Source organism: Haematobia irritans, chromosome 3 (assembly GCF_050003625.1).
Source record: "Haematobia irritans isolate KBUSLIRL chromosome 3, ASM5000362v1, whole genome shotgun sequence".
Classification (NCBI taxonomy): Eukaryota; Metazoa; Arthropoda; class Insecta; order Diptera; family Muscidae; genus Haematobia; species Haematobia irritans.
In genome coordinates, this window is record NC_134399.1 from 56,909,842 (window position 1) to 56,934,925 (window position 25,084).

Here is a 25,084-nt window from a genome sequence, read left to right on the forward strand (position 1 = left end):
TAATAATTGCACTGATGAGAAACTTTTTCGTAGTAACTTGGCGTGGTACAACTTCTCAATAGTGACGGCGCTTTTCCGACGAGTTTTTGATGTCGTATATGATTGTTTTCGACGTAGTGGGGATTCTCAGAAGCGCCCCCAAATTCAAAAAATGTTGGCAGGGGTGACTCACGAACAATTTTTTGAGTAATTTACCTTAGCGACGCGTCTGAAAACATGAGCATTATTAAAATCGAGAGCATTATTACACTCTTAACATCCCAGGTGTCACTAAAATTGTAAATGAATTTAACTCTTAAGCGTTTTTTATTGGTGAGCAGGATTATTTTCGTGAGCGTAAATCTTTACTCACGAAGATAATATTTTCGTGACTCACGCTCACGCACGACATTTTGGTTTGTTAATCACACTCACGCACACTCACGCTGGTGCCATGAGCGTGACTCACGACTCACGCGTGAGTCACGAAAATTTTTGTGAGTCACGACAATTTCGTGTCAAGTGCACACCTCTACCCTTTAGTCCATCTTCATTGTTTGTGTTTATGCTTCTTCTTATTTCTTCATGTTGTTACTATAAGTGTTCGTGCAGTGTGAGGGTAAAGCTTGAACGAACACACAACAAATAGGCGAACCTCTGTCGTAGTGTTTATCCGACCGTCTAAGGTCCGCTTAAGTTAAGTCCGAAGACATAATCGATACTGCTGCGTGTTTATGGGATCGATAACACATTTACCGAGTATTTAGTCATCGCCGACAAGTCGTATCGATCCGACACACTGTAAGATAATTTACAAATACCGACATTCCGTCCGGAATAACTGATAGTCTGTAAAGCCCATAAATAAACTATAATAAGCTTGGCGTTTCACAAAATTTTAAATGGCTCTTCTACCAATAGTGATGGCAAAATACTTTCATGTACATTTTGTACTTTTTGATATGCTCCCCCCATCACAGTTGGCGATTGTTGTAGTGACATTGAAGAGTCTGTGGTAGCGATGAGGATGAAATGGAACTTTGAAATGCTGGCACGGTTGGGGCAGAGTTGCAAAAGCGCAATTTTAGTACTAAAGGTCGGTATAAGGTTTGAGTTTAGCCACAGTTGTACAAGGCAGAATAGGGGATTTTGAAAGAGATTTTGTTGAAATCCTCTACGAGCCAGCTAAAAATTGCCTATTGCAAATCTACTGAGATTTGGGAGGATTACGGCCATAATACTTTTTTACGAAGATGAATGTGTGTGTGCGTGTCCACATACGGGTTTGTGTTTGTATTGATATATTTATAAACAGCTGTTAAATCCTCAAATCTACGAAATCTCGTTATTTTGACAGTCCGAACACTTGAGATTTGTAAAGAGAATTTGGTTCTAAATAGATTTCGTGTCCAGTGTGAACGTAGTACTACTTTACTTTTTTGCATATTATCTACCTTACTATTTCATCATGGGGTTTGCACAAAGGTATATTAGAGTGGCTACTCTGGAAACGATACAGCTCTGTTATTCTATTTCGGTCAATCTGGCGTTATAGGTCTACTAAATTATAATCTCAGGTATTTCGAGATGGCAACGCTAAGTTAATAAAATAAATGGAAGTCTTGCCGTCAGAGAGTGCAAGTTGCCTGAAAAATAAAAAAATCAGTTAATTTTTGTGCTAGTTTGCCAAAAGAATACAAAAAAATACATAAATATCATTTAAATAGTGAAAAACTTTCGCGAACGTTTCGTAAAAGAACCAGTCGCGACGTCTGAAAAAGTCTTCCATGTTTTGTCTACTGTGAAAAAATCGCATCTTGCAGTGTTACAATAAGAACCAACATTCACAATATATAAATTGATTTTAAAGTCATCGTACATAATTGGTTTTTAATCATATCGAATTAACCGTTTAATGCAATGTAAGTTATATAAAAGCTTCCCCACATTCAAGATAGAGTTTTTCATGCTGAATCAATATTCCTTAGCAGACATGAGACACATACAAAAATATTGAAAAGTTCGATTTTTCGCTGGTGCCAGCAACTATTTTGTCAAGGTGTCAAAGGGTATTTTTTGTATGTGTTTTCTATTTGTTCGTCGTGGATATTTGGTTTCAGGGGGTTGCAAGAGGTGAAAATAGAAAATCGGATGTTGTGTCGTGTCGTACGAGGAAAATATACATTTCTTTGGAGTACTTCTGTGTTTTTATTTCGCTTTTTAATATACCCATTGAGTTAAGATTTATCTCATTTTTGCAATTGGAAATGCACATAAAGTTCAACGTGACGTATTTATTCACCAAAATTGTGTATCAATGAAAGCAAAAAAGAAAAAAAAAACAAAAAAAATCACATAATAGTGCATTTGTCAAAATAGGGCGGTAAGTAGTGTTGCCACATGCTACAGTTGCCATATCGGTTAATATTTACCATCGGGGAAAAGAGTTGGTTTTTACATTGCGAAAACGTAAATCTTCGTTTTCTCCATATAAATGTATATTTTTACGATCTTTTAGGAAAAAATAAAATTTTGTAAAACGAACTCTATATATATTACATTTCATGCCTTTCTTTTGCATGGAAAGGGACATGTGTACTATGGACAAATGGAAGTCTTAGAGTGCACGAAAAAATCGAACATCTGTTATATGGGAGACCTCCTGTAAGTTTTAGAAATGTTTCTTATGACAAGAATGAAAGAAAAACCTGTCCTAAGAGAATTCATTTGGGAAACAAAACCCATAAATATTTAATGAGTGATTATTGGGTGGATTTTTGAACAAAAATTTTTCAATGAGGAGAACCTCGATACCAGTCAAAAGACTGAATCTTACAACATTTGTACAAATATAAAAGTATCATTATGAAGAGTTATTATCACCAAGAATCTCTACGTCGTCCAAAAACGCAATTGCTTTTTGTAGCAGCGTCATATGGATATCTAAAAGTAAATGAAAAGAAGAATTAATCAGATTTCAAAATTAACTCGTCGATGAAAACATTGACATACAAAATAATAATTAAGACAAAACGGTAGATGTATTCAGTTAAGACGAAGCTATAGCGTGATTTTTACGAATTTTAACCTCTCTACGTTCTTTGGTTATACATGTTATCTAGATCTCAAATAAAGATTATGAAAAGTTATATTATCCTCAATCTTGTGCGAAGTCATAAAGGATACAATTTTACATAACTTCATTCATTTGTCGCCTATGCAAAATCCACCATTAAAATGCATTTGCATCCTTCAACATTCAACAAATACATAATGCCGAAAACGAAAAAATAATGAAATAAAAAATTAATAGTAGCGATACTTTTGATAGTTTGATCAATACTGCTGGCTTATTTTTAATTTGCAGAATTTCACAAGTAATAGGCAGTTTCTTGCCACCAAAAACCTTTGTCTTGGCTTAAGGTGAGACTAAGTTCGAGTTTAGCCGCTAATATCAATAATAAATCAGAAAAAGGTTTAAATTATAAGTCTTTGATTGAAAATTTAATATAACTTGATGGGGGAATATCATCTTTTTTTAAAGTTTATATTCTTTAAAATAAAAATAATCGTGTAAAAATTGCGATTTTAGCGGCTTGACTCGAATTTAATACCCACCTTTAATCTTCAAATATTTCAAAATAATCTCATAACATTGTGTCCTCAATGTATTCTGCTTTCCAAACAAGCAAAGAGAGGTTAAATTCGGCCAGTTATTATACCTTTTGGGCTAAAACAAAATACCTAAAACGATCAGTTCTGATTTGTGACCAAAATTGTCCAACTCGGGGAATACATATATGTGGAGGCTGTATCTGCTATACGATTTTAGCAAAATTTATTCATATTAAAGTCATTTATTTGGCAATTTTTCTACATCATATGTTTTATAAATCTGGAAATTCTTAAAGATTACTTTTCTCTTTAACTTCCATTTATTTTGTTTGCAATACTTACAACTATGGCAACGCTGAATTTCTCTCGCCAATAGACACTATGCGAGAGTATTGCACTTTGCAAAATAAAAATACAAGAAACAAAAAACAAAGTCTGCAAATCCAACAAGCACCACTACGACAAATTCAGCGACGTCATTTTGCAAAACCAAAAATGGTTGTTTTTTTTTTCTTATTTCTTTAAAAAAATGTTGAATTGGTAGGCTCATTTGGAATAGTATTAAATGAAGCTCCATTTTTGCAATGGTGGAGCTTCATAATTTAATATTATCGAAAATGTATTCTTGCTTGAACTGCTAATCGTGACTGCTTTAACACACCCGAAATAAAGAAGTCTCAGTCAAGAAGAAAAGTTCAAGAAACGCAAAAAACATGAAACAACTTACGAGTATTCGGCTCAACCAATCATCAGTCATCATTTAGTAAGTTGTAAAAGTCGTCGAGATACTTGTTCTTAGTTTGTAATCATACAAGAAATACGCTTTTATTGATATAAAGAAATATACAAAAAAATCAAAGATGTTACTCATTCAATTGCCGGTAGAAAATAGTGCATAATCAAGGTCAGTTTTTCTTTTCATATTGTGAATGAATGATTGAGGAGGAATTCTGGCAATTATTATTGCTCATATTTTTTAATTTGAAATCTCTTTGATCCTGAAATTGGATTTTGTACTGCCTCTAGGGGCTAAACTCTAGTTTAGCTATACCTCTCAGATTTCTTCCAAAACTTGGAGGAGATCTGGCAACAACGTAAACAACAAGACGTATTTTTTCTCAAAATAATTGTTCTTACATCTATTATTAAATTACAAAGTTGACATTTTCGGGCATCAAATTGCAATTCTATGCAATGAAGGTGCCTGGTTCTTTGCCGCCTGACATGGACTGCGATGTAGTAGAGGAGGAGGTGCCCACAACATCTCAACTTAAAACATCTTCAACAACAATTGGCAAATTAGCCATGCAAACAAAAACAACACCCATTACTAATGACCGCAAAAGACAACGCATAGAAAATATTATTTCGCCCATCAATATAGATATTTCCTCCTTATCGAAAAGTGTAACAAATCATAACACTAAAGACGAAAACCAATTCGGTATTTTAAGTGTCTTGACAGATATTGATATTCAGAGCTCCAATCCACCAACATCAAAACCGATTGTTAAAGACAACAAAAAATCAAACAAAAATGAGAATAATGAAACTGAAACACGAATAAAATGGTGTCCACCTATATTTGTATACAACGTCAACATTAAAACGTTGGTAGAAACATTGAAAACCACAGTTCCTGAATTTACATTTAATATCAAGAACGTGAATAAAAACAAGAGCAAACTGTACTTTGCTGATCCAAATGTACATGCGCCAATGATGGAACATTTGAAGGCAAAAAATATCCATTCATACTCATTTACCCTAAGGAATTCAAAACGGATTCAGTGGTGATAAGAGGTTTATATCCAGATACAGATATCAACATGATTAAAGAGGAACTTAATAAAAGGGTACCACTAACAGTTGCAGACGTAAGTAAATTTAAAACCGCTACTTCAATCAAAAATAATACTGACACTTCTCTTTTCTTGGCAACTTTGCTTCCGGGGAAGAAAATTGGTGACGTATCTCATATCACAGGTCTTCAAAACCAAGTAATTGTTTGGGATACACACTGAGATTCAATGCCGTAGGTGTCAACGTTGGGGTCAAAGTGCCCGCAACTGCAATTCGTCATACAGATGTGTAGAAGTGTGAAAATAATCACGGACCGGGTGAATGTCTAAGGCAGAGATCTGACACGTCAGAACCATATTGTAAAAACTGCATTAAACCAGGACACCCAGCTAATTGGAGAGGTTGCCCTGCTTACAGAAAGTATGTTGCTGCTAAGAAAGAACGGTTACATGCAGCGTTGGAACAAAAAGCGATTGCAGCTAACTATGTAGAAAGAGCTCTGAATTACTCCGTCAGAACCTAAAGCAAATCATTTGCTAGTCCTTTCAAACCAGACACTTCGGAAGAGAGTGGCAAACAAAATAAACCAAGTTTTGTTGAAGACTTCCTGAAACTAGCCAACTACTTCTTGGAGCCCCAAGAACTGACCCTAGAGCAGGAGATATGTATTTTTATGAAAGAATTTCAAAATATGCCAAAAGCTGATGCAAAAACCGAATTTTTGCGTCTTTTCAACAAAGTTAAAACACAATATGGCTATAGACCATAGATCATTAAACTTTTTGACTTTCAATGTCCGATCTCTGATCGATAAAAGTAGACAAATTGAATTACAAAAAATTCTACAAAACAAAAACATCGACTTTGGATTCATACAGGAGTGTTGTCTCCGGAGGAACATGAGACCAAAACTTGAAGGTTACTATTTCATTCATGACAATTCGGCGTTAGGGATTGCTATTGCCATAAAAACCTCATACAAATACGTCCGCACGACTCTTAATAGTGTTGGAATCAAATCATGTTTAGTGCAAATTGAATCATCGTCCAACAACGGAAACAGAAGGTACTTAGTTGGATCATTTTACATTCCATGTAACATCAACATACACTCTCTGAATTCCGATCTTCAGAAATTACTACAACTATGTGGTAATTATGATGGATTTGTTCTAGGCTGTGACTTCAACGCAAGAAACATGGTATGGGGTCATAGTGCAGATAACCCGAATGGTAAAACTCTGTCGAAATGGCTAGATGATAACAGTATAGATATTACTCGCCTATGTGATACTTCACCATCTTATCCAAACGGGCAATCCTTCCTGGATCACTTTTTAATAAGTGCTAACTTCATTGACAGAATCAGTAGTAACTTCGAAATCTCATCCCTTTCAACCTTTTCAGATCATTTTCCACTTTTGCTGAAATTAAAAATTTGTTCAGATATTATAATGGTTTCACCGCGAACTTTTATTTCATACAAAAATACGAATTGGGATAATTTTCGCAACGATTTGGATGGCGTGACGCGCCAAATTACTCCAGAACACTCAATTAATCTCAATAATCAAGAGATTGATTCTCTCATAACACAGTTCAATAGTGCTTTCACCAATGTACATAATAATCATTCTGCCAAAACAGTCATCAAAGATGGCAAACCTCCCCTGTCGGAGAAAGCTAAAAAAATACTAAAAATCAAATATCAGTGGCAAAAAGAGCTTAAGAAGATATTTTACAGGCATGGGAACAGACTTAGTAGCCAGTATAAGATTATATCTAAGCAAATTCAACTTTTAAAGATAATTTTAAAAGAAACAATAGCATTGGAAAGCGCTCAAAAGTTTGGAAATAAACTGGCTAACATAAAATCAGGTCCTTCAGCGTTTAAAGATATTTATAGTATATCTGGTAAAAATAAAATTCCTTTTTGCAATCAACTATGTACCAATGGCACAATAATTACAAGCAGCAGTGAAATAGCAGATCAATTCAAAAACTTTTATTCATCAATATTTCGTGAAACCATTCCATTAAATTCAGTACCTGATCTGGACAATAGGTTAGGTTAGGTTAGGTTAAAGTGGCAGCCCGATTAAGATTCAGGCTCACTTAGAGTATTCAGTCCATTGTGATACCACATTAACTAAAAGTACCTATTACATATGGGCACTTCTAGTTTTAACCGTTGAACCTTCTCGATTATTTTCTTCTGTTGAACCAACCAGATTGTTCCAAAAACATTAACAGACTGCTTAAGTTAACGTTTTCCAGGTCCGCCAGTAATCTGAAGCTATATGCCCCTAAAATTTGCTTACGCCTTACACAAAATGCAGGACACTCACACAAGAGGTGGTTTATTGATTCCTTTTCCTCCGCATCATGACAGCTCATACAATAGTCATTATACTTCGCACCAATAGTTTTTGCAAAATCGCCTATCAGGCAGCGACCCGTTATAGCAGATATCAGGAGTGATATCTGGCGTCTCGAGAACACTAGCATATCTAGTGTGCGGTTTAAGTTTAAATGGGCCCATATTTGCTTGGTGTCGTTACAACCCTTACAATTCTCCCATCGAACATTTGCCATCATGACAGCCTTCTCACGCAGTAAGAGCTTGCAGGTAGCCAGAGGCACACCAACAGATTCTAGTTCCCCTGGAATATGTAAGGTAGTTCCTAGCCTTGCTAGCTCATCTGGTTCGTAGTTCCCCGGTATGTTCCTGTGGCCAGGCACCCATATTAGGTGAATATTGTGCTGCTCAGCCATCTCATTGAGAGATTTGCGGCAGTCGATGGCCGTTTTCGAGTTGAGGAACACAGAGTCCAAGGATTTTATTGCAGGTTGACTGTCTGAGTATATATTAATGCCAATATTGCTTGGAGCATTACTTCTCAGCCAATTCACCACTTCTCTTATTGCTAATATTTCAGCCTGAAAAACACTACAGTGATCAGGTAATCTTTTCGCTATTCGAAGTTCCAGATCTTTAGAATATACTCCGAAACCCACTTGGCCATCCAATTTGGAGCCATCAGTGTAGAAATCTATATATCTTTTATTCCCCGGGGTCTGTGTACACCACGCCTCACTGTTGGGAATTAGAGTCTCAAACTTTTTGTCGAAAAGTGGACTCGCCAAAGTCTAATCCACTACGTTAGGCACATCTGCCATTATTTTGAGGACCGAACTGTGACCGTAACTTTTTTCCGACCACAGCGATAGCTCGCGCAACCGCACAGCCGTTGTTGCAGCTGACTGTTTGGCCAAAATGTCTAAAGGCAATAGATGCAATATGACATTAAGGGAGTTTGTTCCTGTCTTGCTGAATGCACCTGAGATACACAAGCATACGCTGAACTTTGTCTAAACTTGTCGGCTGGTGAAATGCCGGCCACCAGACTACAACACCATATAGCATTATAGGTCTAACCATTGCCGTGTATAGCCAATGTACAATTTTTGGTTTTAGTCCCCACTTTTTCCCTATTGCCTTTTTGCACGAGTATAAAGCTACCGTTGCTTTCCTCGCCCTTTCTTCAATATTAAGCTTAAAGTTCAGCTTCCTGTCCAAAATAACGCCAAGGTATTTTGCACACTCCCTAAATGGAATTTCAGTACCCCCTAAGGAAATGAGCCTAACCGTGGGAGTTTTGCGATCTTTGCAGTACATGACTAGTTCTGTCTTTGCAGGATTTACCCCAAGACCATTATCTTTCGCCCATTTCTCAGTCATCCGGAGGGCTCTCTGTATAATATCTCTAACTGTTGATGGGAATTTTCCCTGACTGCTAGCGCCACATCATCTGCGTATGCCACCACTTGTATCCTTTCTTTTTCTTGGGAAACCAGAAGATCGTGTATAGCAACATTCCAAAGAAGAGGTGATAGAACTCCTCCTTGAGGAGTGCCTCTGTTCACATACCTTTGTATGCTTGCTTGTCCTAGTGTGGCTGAAATGCGTCTCTTCCTTAGAAGTTCGCCTAACAGCCTAAGTATACCTGGATCAACATTCAGAGTTGTCAGTTCATTTAATATCGAGCTCGGATGGACGTTATTGAACGCCCCTTCGATGTCAAGAAATGCCACGATTGTGTATTCTTTGACAGATAGTGAGCTTTCAATAAAGCTGACTAGTTCATGTAATGCAGTCTCAGTAGACCTGCCTTTCGAGTATGCATGTTGTCGTTTCGAGAGCAAACTTGAATCGACGCTAGTTCTAAGATAAATATCTATCATCCTCTCCAGAGTCTTAAGTAGGAATGATGATAAGCTGATTGGTCGGAAATCCTTCGCATTCGAGTGAGAGGCTTTTCCCGCTTTAGGTATGAAAACGACTTTTGATTCTCTCCACTTTCGTGGAATATATGCTAAGTTGATACATCCTATATATATCGCCGACAACCAGGGGATAATTCTGTCAGCCACCGCTTTTAACTCCGCCGGAGTAATTCCATCAGGTCCGGGGGATTTGAATGATCCAAAGCTATTTAACGCCCATTTTATTCTAGATTCTGATACAATTTCCTCGATAGGAAACGACCGCTGAGCCACTGTGGCACCGCCAGTGCATGGTTCAACCGTCTGATTTCCGGGAAAATGTGTGTCCAATAGTACCTCCAGCGTCTCCTCACTGGACGTTGTCCAATTGCCCTCCGATGTTTTAATGAAACCTGGAGCGGAGCTCGTGGATGCTAGCACCTTCCGTAGTCTGGAAGCCTCGGACGTATTCTCAATGCTGCTGCAGTAATCATTCCAAGAGTTATGCTGAGCCTTTCTCAGTTCTCGCTTGTATCCTCTCAGATTCTTCTTGTAAGCGTCCCAATCCACAGGAGCTCTGGTTGACTTTGCTTTGTTAAAGAGCTTCCTGCACGATTTCCTCATATTACCTAACTCCGTAGACCACCATGGTGGTCGATTTTTCCCCCTTGGCTTCCCTTTAGGGCATGCAGCTTTCAGTGAAATGTTGAAGGCCTTAGTAATCCTCTCCACTGCGTGTTCGATAACTTGCACAGTGCTCATATTTGTCTCTGGTATTTCCTGTATCATCATATTGAACGATTCCCTATACCTATTCTAGTCAGCTTTCCAAACATTTGGCGGAAATATGGTCTTGGTGGTATGAACATCAAATTTGAAACTGATGTAGCGATGATCTGAGAAGCTGTGTTCACTTAAAACATGCCACTCAGATATCATTTCATTCAGTTCTTGCGAGGCCAAGGTGATGTCCAAAACCTCTTGCCTGTTTTTAGTGACAAAGGTTGGGGCATCTCCCTTGTTGCAAACTACCAGATTAGTACGCAAAATAAACTATTAGCGACTCTCCCCTTGCATTAGTATCACTACTTCCCCATATACTATGATGCGCATTCGCATCGCATCCCATAATGAGTTTCGTCTTTGTTTTCAGTGACTCCTCACTAAGGTCTTAACGGCACATGGAGGCATCTCCCTGTTATGTCCCATATAGACCGAAGATACCCAATATTTGCATTTGGCTATTTCTAAACTGGCAACGACAGTGTCATCAAGAGTGTCCTCTTCAGAGATATCGGTGACTCTCGCAATAACCATAGGTTCAACTTTGGTGAGTTCTGAGGCAGTAGAAGCCTCCTCACGCATACGCTATCTATCCATGCCTTCAACTTTGGTATCTCCCTCGACTTCGCAAGAGGATCCGCTTACTTCTGATTCAGACAGAGGCTTGTCCATTTCTGAATCCTTTAGCTGATCGTTTTTATACACCTTCATTTGGATATAATGAAAGCCATAACATACACGGCCCTGAGACTTTGCTAGATGTGGCAAAGACTAGTGTTCAAAATAAACACTGCATGCCGTCTTGGCCCATCCACTTCATCCAAACGGCCAACCTTCCAATCAGCTGTTGGAAGATCTGGATTGCATTGTTTCAGTCTATTTAAAATAGATTCAGGGTCAGGAGGGTTTGCAGGTATCCACGCATGTGCTCTTGGTCGAGCCGGTATGTCTTTCTTCTCGACTAACTCTAGAGCAGCTCTTTCCCAAACTTCACCAATTAGTATCAGAGCAGCTTTAAAACATTCTATAGACCTCTGGTTCTCAAATGCGACTAGCTTAAATCGTCCTTGATACCAACCAGCCTCTTGGTGTCGAGGATCTGGGCCGGGAAACTTTTCCAGCACCTGTGAGTAGACGCCAGACAAAGCATTCTCAATTTCCCCCCTTTTTGCTATGGAACCATACCGTCCAATGCTCCTTTATTTATGATAGCCATCACAAGGCTATCTTTAGCAACTGAGGCAAACGATCGTCGATCCCTTTTGGAGGATGGCAGCTCATCCGGTGATCGTTCCCTTTTTCCAGCCTCAAGAATTCCTTGAGCCCATTTTAAGGAATCGCTTTGTTTAGCCGACAACGTGCTTGGGTCGACTGATCCTAATTTCTTTAGGATAAACAAAGCATTTCTACGTTCCTTGAATCTCTTTCGTGAGGGATTACCTCCTGTTGATGCCGTTACCTTGGAAAAGGTTCGACTTGTCAAATTGTCGCCACCTGCGACCGGTCTACAGGTCGACTAAGTGGGCCTAACTCTTGGTCATTGCCCAAATTTATAACTCCAGTCGATACCCGTCCACTGGGCCCTGAAGTTATCAACCCAGTGGATGTCTTTGAATTTCACTGCATGGTGGCCTAATATCCCACCACACTTGAAATTCGTAGTAGGTACTTGTTACGATGATTTTATCCGCTATTAAAAAAACACGTCCGTTCCGTTCGTCTGTTGAATAACAATTTTTGGACAATAAGGTGACATCTTGCGTAGAATCCATTCCAGAACATATGTACACTTTTGATCAACATTTTCGCTCTCTTGACAATCCGGATGACTACCACTTCCCAAGTCCTGAAAAGGTTAAAGAGGTTATTAATGCGATGAATAATAACAAATCCAGTGGTATCGATGGAATTTCAAACTTCTTCATTGAGAAATTTCCAGATTCAACAATAAAGCTATTTACGTTAATATACAATCACTGCATCAACAACGGGTATTTTCCAACAGATTGGAAAAAGACAAAAATCATACACATTAAAAAGAAGCAAGTCGCTATGACAACTACTGATTTTCGTCCAATTTCTTTACTGTCCAATGTTGGGATAGTAGTAGAACAATTAGTGAAAGATAAAATCGAAAAGGAGCTTATTATAGATCCTATATCAAACTTTCAATTTGGATTTAAACGAAAACACTCAACCCAACATGCTCTACTAAAATTTCACAATGACATTGCAGGACTACGATACCAAACTTGCACAGTGGCAATCTCTTTGCATATAGAAAAGGCATTTGACTCTGTTTGCCATAAAGGAATTCTATATAAATTGACAGGCCTTGGTATCGATCCTTATCTCATCAAGTTAATCATGAGCTATTTATCAGCACGAAAATTTCTAGTCTCTGTACAAGACACGTCGTCTTCAACAGGAATGATTAGTAGTGGGGTACCACAGGGAAGTGTTCTTGCTCCATTCCTGTTTAACCTCTTCCTTCACGATTTCCCATATACTACTAACTATTCCAAAACCATTTTATATACTGATGACTGCATAATATACTCGCATCATAAATCACCAAGCCAAGCCTTACATAACGCGTCAAACCACCTGAACATTATCAGCAATTTAAATAAAACGTGGGGCATCAAGATTAACGCTGCAAAATCCGAAGCCATTTGCATCCGAAACGCGTCCGGAAAATGTCCGAAAAATGTTGTCCCAGAAAGTAAGACACAAGCCGCCTTCCTAGATGGAATTGAAATACCATTCAAAACATCTTTCAAATACTTAGGAGTATCTTTTGACAATCTATTGAAATTCAACTCGCATGGAAGAAAACACTACAAAAAGCAAAAGGAATAGCTGGGTCTTTTTCATTTCTATTTAACAACAAATACTTACCCTTGCAAACAAAACTGCTCCTATACAAGGTGGCTAAATACGTTTTGTAGAAGACGCAGTAAGGATTGTTATTAAACAACAAAAATTTAAAAGTATTTTCGGTTCGCCGAGATATGGCGATTTTTCTAAACATTACCCGTTTTCATATAAATTTTATATGAATGGAAACAATTTTTGTTTTGTTATACAGCATTGCTTGGATACGAGTAAACAAAATTACAGGTGGCTGAATACGTTTTGTGTAGCATACAATTAGGCTGTTTTTTAATCCTAATTATTTGTATGTTGTCAATCAAATTTAATTTTTTAAATTTGATTGACAACATACAAATGTGATTTTTTGGAGTTTCGTAAATATTGGCAAATATTTAATATCTAAAAAGTGGTTTCAATTGTCATTGCTCAAGAAAAAATGCCACCAACGCGAAGATCAAATATAGGTCGACGTACGCGTAATTCTACCTATAGGTTTAATCAAAGCAGAATACAAAGTGTTGAGGAACGCTCACAACAGAACCAAATTCAACTATTACGAAACGCACGTCGTCATACATCTGCAATATTCAACTCCATTAAAACCAACATCGAGACGAACGACACGAACTTCACGTCGTGCTGTGCAAAATATGGAATATGCTGCTTTCGTTTACAATAGTGAAAATGATTATAGTGAACATGCTATTATTGGTGAAACGACAGTGAGATGTCCACATTGTGATGCGGCCAAATTTCAGGGTGAAACTGCTGGAATGTCTCACATTCAATAATATAATGGGGCATTTCAAATGACTTCATTTGGTGCAACAAGCAGCAATTATTTTATTGGATGAATGTACAATGACTCAAAAAATCACTGGAAACATTAAACCGTACAATGCAAGATCTACGTCAGAACCAAGCCATTTTTGGTGGTGCTTTAATAGTATTGTCAGGCGATTTTCGTCAAATATTACCTGTGGTGCCACGATCAACACCGACGTATGAGATCAACGCATGTTTAAAGACTTCTTTTCTGTGGCGACATGTGCAAAAATTGACATTAGACATAAATATGCGCGTTCAAATGCACAACGACCAATCTGCCGATAGGTTCTGGAAGCAATTGTTAGATATTGGAAATGGCAAAGTTCGACTCAATATTACAAATGGATTAATGACATTGCCGACCAATTTTTGTATCATCCTCCAATCAACAGAAGGGTTGATTGAAAGTGTGTTCCCAATCATCGGTCAAAATTACAGGAATCACAATTGGTTGAGAGGACGCTCAATACTCGCACCAAAAAATTTACACGTTAATGCTATTAATTTTCAAATTCAATTTGCCAATTGCCGGGTGCAGTGACTTCATATAAGTCTGTTGATATCGCAATGAATGCAGATGATGCAGTAAACTATCGCATTGAATTTTTAAATTCATTGGAACCACCTGGTATGCCACTGCATTGTTTGAATTTAAAGGTTGGCTCATCAATTATTTTACTGCGAAATTTAAATGCACCAAAACTGTGTACTGGCACAAGATTAGCAGTACGAAAATTGATGTCAAATTTAATTGAAGCCACAAAATTGACCGGAACTGCGAAAGGTGAAATTGTGCTCATACCACGTATTCCACTGATTCCAACAGATATGCCTTTGAATTTAAGCGTTTGCAATTCCCAGTGCGTCTATCATTTGCCATGTCCATCAATAAGGCGCAAGGGCAAACGCTTCAAATATGTGGATTACATTTGGAGGAGCCGTGTTTTTCACATGGACAGCTATACGGGGCCTGCTCAAGAGTTGGAGCTCCAAATTGCTTGTTTGTACTCGCTTCAAATGGGCCAACGAAAAACATTATATGTCAAAATGTTTTGGATTGACAATATTAAATTTCATATTCATAAAATAAACTATAATATTTCATTTCTTCTTTGGTTGGTTGCAACAAAGTGCAACTGGGTCCGCTAGTACTTATATATGTATATATGAAAACTCAGGAGTTGAGCCATTTTGCACATACGCTCTTCGACATCAAAAACTTTTTTCCGAAAAACTGCAAAACCACGAAAATATTCTAATGAACGAAATCTATGGCATTGAAAAACAAACTATATGGGCTGAGCCAACTTACCTTTCCTCCGTTGGAATCCTCAACGAAATATTCAGCAACTCAACGATCCACGATCTGCCTCCTCTCTACAAAAAAACAACATCTGGCTCCCACAGGGGCTAAAACACATAAAAAAGAAAATAATTTAGCATAAGTTTTAAACTAAATACAAGACAAAAAAAAATTACAAAAAATTTTTGATATCAAATACCACCGTTCAAAATGTACCTGAACGACCGCTTCAATTGTAGCCACTTTAAATACTATAACATCAAACTGTGATATATATAATTATGTTACCATATACAAGTATACACATGCACACTGTTAGAAAAATATGTTTTTCATATGTTCCGATATAAACAAAAGTGTTTCGGGCACAATTTTAAAACACAATATATTTAAGTGCAAACATGCAATGTTCCTAAACTAACACTAAATGTTTGGGACATTTATGTTAATATGTTAGAATATATAATGTTTGGGGCATGAATGTTTCATAAAAATCATATGTGTGAATGCAAACATATATAAATTTACAAATATCGACTAAACATACATATGTTGTGATATTTTATTCAAAGCGACAGAGAGAGTATAGAGAAAGAAATAGAGATGGAAACCAGGAGAGTTGACGAATGATTTCAACATAACACAGCGAAAGAATCAAAAGAGAATAATTTCTGTGAAACCGCTTATATGTTGTTTCGGAAAACTGTTTTATGATAAGACCAAAAATTTGATAGGAAATAGTGAAGAATTACACAGTAAAATGTATAAAAACAAAGTTTAGTTCCTCTTTATTAATAAGTAGTCTACGAGGAGTTGACGGACACCTTCAAATATAAAAGCGGGCATTAAGTTCGAGTTTTGCAGTTAAAACAATTTAAAAAGTTTATTTTCTTTAAAATGAATTATTAAAGAAAAATAAAAGTCATTTTAGAGCGATGGTGTTAAATGCTAGTAAATAACTGTTCACGCCTAAATAAATTTATGTTTATATTATAAAATTATTTATGTATGTTTATATTCGACTCCACGTTCTTCTTTTGTTAAAGTTTTTGAATTCCTTCCAAATTTTAAAGTTTTGTACCAAAAACAGTTTTTTGTTACAAAATTGTTATTTTTGCAATAAAAAATAATATTTTATACAAAAATCAGTTAATTTCATTTATATCAAGCACTGTTACTGACTATAAATCTCCAATAACCCACATTTCGAAGTTTCATTATAAAAATTTAATATAGTTAAATATAAATGTGTAAATTAAAACAAAAAAAAAGTGTTCGGCCAGAGCAGGGATTGAACACACAACTCTTTGCATGCAAGGCAGACATGCTAACCACTGCTCCACGTGGCCAACAAATGTATGTTTCTGTTAAATAATGTTATGCTTGCATGGGCTCGTGGGCGCTGCAAAACATGCTATATAAATGTAACTTATAACGATAATTATCTACTGGTGACTATAACAGCTACGTAGTCCAGTGGATAGTGTGTTGGCTTACAAACTGTATGGTCCTCGGTTCGATTCTCCGTGCAGGCGAAAGGTAAAATTTAAAAAATTTATAAAAGTGAATAATTTCTTCAACATTATTTGTATTACAGAAAAAGGTGCCAAGAACTAAAATATTTCGTGGAAGTGAAAATGTTATGCAATGAGCACAATCGTCTTTGGGAAAAATTGTTCCAAGCATATAATATTATTGGGCTCAAAATGCTTCCAAACATATAATATGTTCACATAAAACAAACATATTAATGTTTCGGCAGTATCCAATAATATATGTGCTTCCTGCAAAATATTTTTGGAACATACACAGTCTTACACAAGTTTACATACGGTTTAAGAAATTGTATTTTCTTTAATTAATAAAATATAATATAATATGCATATATATGCTTTAGATTTTGTAAATTAATTTGAAAAACAAAGTATTTGTCAATTTTCAAGAAGATTTTTTTAGTCTGGATTATAAACAACAACAAGAAACATGTTTAGTTATAAGGTAAAAACCTCAAAGGTACGTAAATTTATGTGAGACTGTGTATGTTAAAGAAGCGATTTTTTTGAGGGTGTATAATCCATTTTAATCATGCTAGTAGCATTTCTCACACATCATCGTGTATTAGAATAAGACGAAGATAGTTCTAAGCAGTCGAGTCAATTTTGCTCGACTCCACAAACATTTCTTTTAAAGCCCATCCCAGACTACCCCATCGATTTTTTTCAACTTCAGATGCAGTCCTTTTGGACAAGTCCACAAACATTTCTTCTACAGCGCATCGTGGGATCCCCCAATGATTTTTTCCACTCCCGATGCAGTCCTTTTGGACAAGTCCACAAACATTTCTTTTAAAGCGCATCTTTTGATGCCCCAATGATTTTTTTCTACGTTGTGGACAAGTATTAGAAAGTACGCAATCAGGTTATTTTAAGGTCAAATTTTGGACACTTAAATAAATTAATAAAAAAATAGAAAATTAATAAAAAAAGTAAAAAAATAAAATAATAAAAAAAAAAATAAATTTTATCCCCGCTAGGATTTGAACATGTGCCGTTTGACTTTTTCACTTCCATGGAAGTTCTTTTGAGAAGGTTTTGCAAATTAAGAGAATATTTATTTTTTTTGTTGTTGATTTTTAATGGAAAAATAAGTAAGGAAAGTCTAAAGTCGGGCGGGGCCGACTATATTATACCCTGCACCACTTTGTAGATCTAAATTTTCGATACCATATCACATCCGTCAAATGTGTTGGGTGCTATATATAAAGGTTTGTCCCAAATACATACATTTAAATATCACTCGATTTGGACAGAATTTGATAGACTTTTACAAAATCTATAGACTCAAAATTTAAGTTGGCAATGCACTAGGGTGGAACACAATTTTAGCAAAAAAATATGGGAAACATTTAAATCTGAAGCAATTTTAAGGAAACTTCGCAAAAGTTTATTTATAATTTTTCGCTCGATATATATGTATTAGAAGTTTAGGAAAATTAGAGTCATTTTTACAACTTATCGACTAAGCAGTGGCGATTTAACAAGGAAAATGTTGGTATTTTGACCATTTTTGTCGAAATCAGAAAAACATATATATGGGAGTTATATCTAAATCTGAACCAATTTCAATCAAATTTGGCACACATGACTATATTACTAATTGTATTCCTAGTGCAAAATTTCAAGCAAATTGCCAAAAAATCTGGCTTCTGGAGCCATATAAGTCCATATCGGGCGAAAAATATATATGGAAGCTATATCTAAATCTGAACCGATTTCAATCAAATTTGGCACACATGACTATACTACCAATTGTACTCCTTGTGCAAAATTTCAAGCTAATCGGGATAAAACTCTGGCTTCTGGGTCCATATAAGTGCATATCGGGCGAAAGATATATATGGGAGCTATATCTAAATCTGAATCGATTTCAACCAAATTTGGCACGCATAGCTACAATGCTAAATCTACTCTCTGTGCAAAATTTCAACCAACTCTGGCTTTTGGGACCATATTAGTCCATATCGGGCGAAAGATATATATGGGAGCTATATCTAAATCTGAACCGATTTCAATCAAATTTTGCACACTTGACTATACTACTAAGTGTTATGTTTGTACAAAATTTCAAGCAAATCGGTATAAAACTGGCTGCTGGGTCCATATTAGTGCATATCGGGCAAAAGATATATATGGGAGCTATATCTAAATCTGAGCCGATTTCTTCCAAAATCAATAGGGTTCTATTCTGACCCAAATTAGGAACATGTGCCAAATTTGAAGGCGATTGGACTTAAATTGCGACCTAGAGTTTGATCACAAAAATGTGTTCACAGACAGACGGACGGACGGACAGACGGACATGGTTATATCGACTCAGGGACCTACCCTGAGCATTATTGCCAAAGACACCATGTGTCTATCTCGTCTCCTTCTGGGTGTTACAAACATATGCACTAACTTATAATACCCTGTTCCACAGTGTGGCGCAGGATATAAATATATTTATACGAAAATATATGCCGAAAATAAAAAATAAAAACGATGCGTAACATAAAAAATTATTTTTTAGAAAAATATTTGATAAAAAAAAATTGCCGCTGGTGAGATTTGAACCTGCGTTTCTTATTTTTTCCTTCATATGTTACTAATAAATAACATCTCGAGAAGCAATTAGAATGTTATTCCTTGGTATCGTATTACGATCATATCACAAACATTTCAATTGACCTTTTGACGCTTTATGTTCAATGGCGTTTGTGGCTGAGTGTGCTAAGGCGTTCAGGTTCAACCACTGGTCGGAGCGAAAAAGTTTTTCAAATTGTAAAAAATGAGAAAATAGGAAAATAATAGTATAATAAAAAAATATTAATGAAAAAAAGTGAAATTGGTTGAATTTTTTTTTGTTTCGCTTTTTCTATTTCTTTATTCCAGGGCACAACTTCCAAAGCAATGGGAGTACTCCCGTCCTAGGACAATCAAATGTAAAATTCATTGGAGATGATCCAAGTTTGCACTACTTCCGGATCACATATTGGGGATCCAAACTACTTTTTTGGAAGCTCTTTTTTTACTGGCAATTTATAAAAACACAAGATTTCAAAAAATAACTAGGCTTCCATAAGTTTTAGAAGTAAAATCCTGGTATTGGTCTATATAGGCATTTTATAAAAAATAAATCTATATAAAAAAGAAAAAATAAACAAAAATAATAATTTTGGGCAGATAGAAAGTATAGATGTTAAAAAATGTAATGTGTCGGATATATAAAACAAACATAAACTGTCAAAAATTAGGACGGCGCAATTTTAAATAACCACTATCAGACAACAGATGACAGGAATAGCTGGATAGTTACGAATATTGTTTCTATAGAAGTAAAATGGTGAAACATCGATTTATAAATGGTCTATCAGTTATGGATATTTCTCAAGTAAATATGTAGGGCTGTCTCAAAATCTGGACCGACGGGAAATTTTCGTTTATTTATGGGTCTCAAATAACTCTAAATTCAACATTTCTGACAAATCTTATGAAAATTGTAGACTGGGAAAAACGTCCTAAACCAATCGGAAGATTAGTTTATATGTAGGTGCTATATCACAAAATTGTCCGGTATAATCCATCCTCGATCTCGACATGCCTGATAAAAATTCAGAACGTTAGGTTCTACTGCTATATTGCCTTAAAATTGGACTTTTATTAAGAGATAGTGTCAAAAATCGTTATTTTAATATGATAAAAATGGATAATAAAATTCAGCCCATATTCTAGTAAAACCTACTTTTTATATCACCGTTAAATTTCGCTCATAAAATATACTGTGAATGACCTGAAATCCAGTACTTCGTTTTACGTTTTTCGATTAAAACCCCTAATGGAATCTAATTTGTCGAAATATTTCTTTTGTTACAAAATATGAAGTGTTCTTCAAATTTTATTTCGCCGGAGTCGGAGTCGAGCCAAATTTCTACGACTCCTGCTCTGACTCCAGCAAAATCTTCAGACTCCGACTCCAAGACTCCGACTCCGGCTCCGACTCCACAGCCCTGGTTCTAAGTAGACAATACATTCTTCTGTAAAGAATATTCTTATGTAAAAGAAAGAAAATAAGCCTCAATAAAATTTTATTCTATTCTTCCAAAACTTCATAGATGGTAACCAGTTACCCGGTTAAAGCCGCCAGGATGTTATTATTCGTTATTCGTTTAACACATTACTCGTCTAACAGCCTATTTCTGATATCCGAATTCTGCTGTTCGTTCGCATACAAAACGAAAATCAGCTGATTTTGGTTTCTCTAAGGGGAATCTAAACGAAAGTTAATGCGAACGAAGACGTAACGTAACCTCTAAAATTGGGTTTCTCTAACTCGATACGTTTGCATTTTGTCGAACTGAAAAGTCAAAACCACTCACTTGGTAAAGACCTTTCGTTTTGTGGAAAAAGGCTTTCATAAATAAGGAAAAACTTAATAATTGATAAATTTATTAAAGCTTTAAAATGCAAATATGTGATAAAAGTGATTTATATCGATCTATTTTTTCTTTATAACCGCCATAGGGACCGTTTAAGAGAAAGTCTAACACGAACAAACACATACATTTCGAATGAAATACTCATTAAAAGGATAACTGAACTGTAATTAATGCAGAAATATGGATATACAAATCCTTATATCTCTACACGGGCTAATTTGTTAAAAGAATTAATAATGAGCTAAACCAAATATCAGATGCGGGAAAAGTTTGCCAAATGAATGGCGATGCCAGATTGAATTTTATGGAAATAATTTTTAAAATGTATGGGCCTTTTTCAGGAAATTGAATAAATTGAAATCTGTTAATGCTAGCATTTGACAGTAACGTAAGCCTTGCGAACGAAGTAAAGGAAGTTAGAGAAACCCAAATCTAGACGAAAGTGAGTGACTACCGTTTGTTCGCAATTGCTTTCGTTCGGATATCAGAAATAGGCTGTAAGTAAATAATCGTTAATAAAACCGTTGCTGATGAACCGATTACTTTGAAGTATACATCTATAGCAAGCTAATGATAACCCCTTTCAAATTATGCATAAATCGATATATTCGATATATCCGTTCCGGATATACAGATGAAAACGTGTTTTTTTGGAACCGGTTTTTTTACAAAACATCTCAAAAACGACTCGATATAATGGTGCTAATTAACTGATTCCATTTTGTAGCTAACATTTTTACCTATCCGTCATAGTTAAATTTAGGCGGATATCACCACTAAAACCGTAGATATTAACCGGTTTATATTCATATCTGGTTTACTACGAAAATTGAAACATTTTTTTCAAAAAAATCGCGCTCTTGTTATTTTCGCCTGCGGCGCTTTGTATATCCAAATTGTAGTTAAAAGCAGAAATATTTATTCATTTGCATCCATAGCCAGGTTAAATAAAATACTTTCCGTCTGAGGCGCTTTTTACATATACATTCGATTTATATCCATATCCGGTTTAAAAAGATTTTTTTAAAAAATTCGCGTGTTTTTGTCTTTGCAAAATATGACTTTCCAAACAAACGAATCACTACAACCATGTTGCCATAACCGGTTTAAAACCATTTCTGTTTTATTCTACCCGAAAAAACAACTTTTAAATAAAAATTAGTATAATAGTTTACTATGCAAAAGTCCACATTTCACGGATACAATTCAATTCATTAGCGCATAACTCCGGTTCTGACAGAGATATCTGCCTAAATGCAACTTTAGCGGATAGGTGGAAGTATTGGCTACATTTCCAACCAGTTACTTAGAATCTTTACACCGAACACTTTTTGATTTATAGCCAGTTTTGTAAAAAAAAACGGTTCGAAAATTCACATTTATTAACGTAGAAACTAGACCGACAGCCGGAAAAATTTGGGTCATACCTTATTTGAAAGATGTGCGTGAAGATACATTCCGAATTTAGTTAGCACGGACACAAACCATTTTTTCAGAGCTCTGTTAATTAGTTAACAGAGCTTCATAAATTTACCACCCACTTGTGGCATTATCACTCACAGCTACATTCACACATATGTCTCAAAATTTTGCAGAAAATTGACGTATTAATGCCAGTGTCCAGAAATAAAATGACAAGTGCGAAATCTTAGTCAGCCCTTTCTGAGTTCATACGTGTTTACGATTTGTTTCCTAATATTTTCTTCTTTGTTTTTAATCAGTTTTTCTTTGTACATAAAATAACACGAAGTAGGAATAAAAGGTACTCCATTCCCTTATATGCGTTCCCTATTATCGCGTTGTCATGTACCTAATTTATGTGAAAGTAACTAAAAAATATTCATTTTAAATTTAATACAAAAATACGTTTGAAAACATTCATATGGCATATTAAATGATTGTTCTTTTTTTATTGTTTTTTGCTGCCATAGCCAACATTTAATCATGAAAACAATCCATTTTTAAGATGGTAATCATTATTCATTTCATAACATGGGTAATGTTGGTCTAATAAGTCATGCGTTTGGAAATATGTATACAATTTTTGGTGGACACTTTAATTCATAAGAAGTGATTCAGTTATTCTATAGAATTGAAAGTCAGTTATTGGTAAGATATGGAACAGAGAACTGCAACCGATGGCTTTTTTTCGTATTGCAATCTTACCCACAAAATGTCGGTGGCAGTGAGTAAGACACCAATTACCATGCGATCTTTTACATTGATACAAATGCGGGAATTAAAACACCATTAGTATATAACAATGTTCGTACACACAAAAAAATTTCACGAATTTTTTTCCAATTAAAATTTTAATTGAGTTTTAAAAAATATTCAATTAAAAATTTAATTGATTCAACAATTTTTTTAATTGAAAAAAAATCAATCACAAAAATAATAGTATCAATTAATTTTTTAATTGGGTCAATTAACTTTTTATTGACCTTCAATTAATTTTTTAATTGATACTATAATTTCTGTGATTGAAGACATTTCAATTAAAAATTAATTGGATCAATTAATTTCGTGATTGAACAAAACAATTTTTTTTTGTGTATGCAGTGTCTTGCAATCTTAAACCAATCGACATCGTAACAATGCTCGGTAAACAAAAAACGAGTGTGGCACTTAAGTGTGATTGCACTCAACAACAACAATTGCCAGCAGTTGGCATTAGCTCAAGAGAATTGAGAGAGTACCAAATAAGAGAATACCAAACTGCTGAGATATGGGTAACCAATTTGTGTGATTGCTTTACTACGGTGTTTTCGAGAGACCAACACTCATACTAACAAACACCGACAGCCGTCGGTTACATTGGATATTGGTGGTTGACATTTTTTTTACCAATTGGTGTTTTAAGATTGCACATATTGGTGTTTACTAAATACGCTGGTCGGTTGCGGTAGATCGCAGCCGTTCTCTGATATGGAAATGCCATTGAAAGGCCACACAAAATATTATGCATACAATTTGTCAAACATCCGAAATCCATATAAATTTAATATGTATAATATTCTAAGTTCCTTTATTTTTTATGATTATTTCAAGTATTATTGTACTATGTTAAACAAACAGTTGTCATCTTAATATTCTTAACTCTTTCTTTGATTTATGATTTTGGTTTAATTTTATTGTCAATGTATGCACTATACAGAAAAAATTTTCCCCAAAATATTTCCAATTAAAATATTAATTGAATTTTCAAAAATATTCAATTAACAATTTAATTGTTTCAACTAATTTTCTAATTAAAACAAAAATCAATCACGATAATTAATAGTATGAAATAATTTTTTAATTGACTTTGGTTATTGATGCAATCATTTCTGCACACAAAAAATTTTTCCTCTGATTCAATCACCAAATTAATTGATCCAATTAATTTTTTAATTGAAATGTCTTCAATCACGAAAATGATAGTATCAATCACAGTTTTAATTGGGCATAGAAAAAATTCTTGATTAAAAAATTAATTGATTTTTTCAGCAAAATTCAATTAATTTTTTAATTGATTCAATTAAAAATTTAATTGATGTTGATTGCAAAACGCAATTAATTTATTAAGGTAACTATTTTTAAAAAGGTAACTATTTTTAATTACTTAGTTAGATTGGCTTAGAGTTTTTATTTGGATTAACAAATGATTGTTTGAA

The 25,084-nt window shown here is 35.3% G+C and overlaps 1 protein-coding gene and 1 long non-coding RNA gene across 3 annotated transcripts in view; one reads left to right on the plus strand and one right to left on the minus strand.

Moving 5' to 3' along the window:
* Window positions 1-1,561: 1,561 nt before the first annotated feature.
* Tao (Serine/threonine-protein kinase Tao) overlaps window positions 1,562-25,084 on the plus strand; it is a 49,749-nt gene continuing 26,226 nt past the window's right edge. Inside the window, exon 1 of one of the 2 annotated variants that reach the window (XM_075300633.1) lies at window positions 1,562-1,901. The gene's annotated coding sequence lies outside the window, so the exon portion shown is untranslated. The remainder of the gene's footprint in view (window positions 1,902-25,084) is intronic. The other variant, XM_075300632.1, reaches the window with a different exon arrangement.
* Window positions 2,694-25,084, minus strand: part of LOC142230027 (uncharacterized) — a 29,524-nt gene continuing 7,133 nt past the window's right edge. Inside the window, exons 2-3 of the long non-coding RNA XR_012720558.1 lie at window positions 15,464-15,561; window positions 2,694-2,922 (exon numbers count right to left, since the gene is read on the minus strand). This is a non-coding gene — a long non-coding RNA (uncharacterized LOC142230027). The remainder of the gene's footprint in view (window positions 2,923-15,463; window positions 15,562-25,084) is intronic.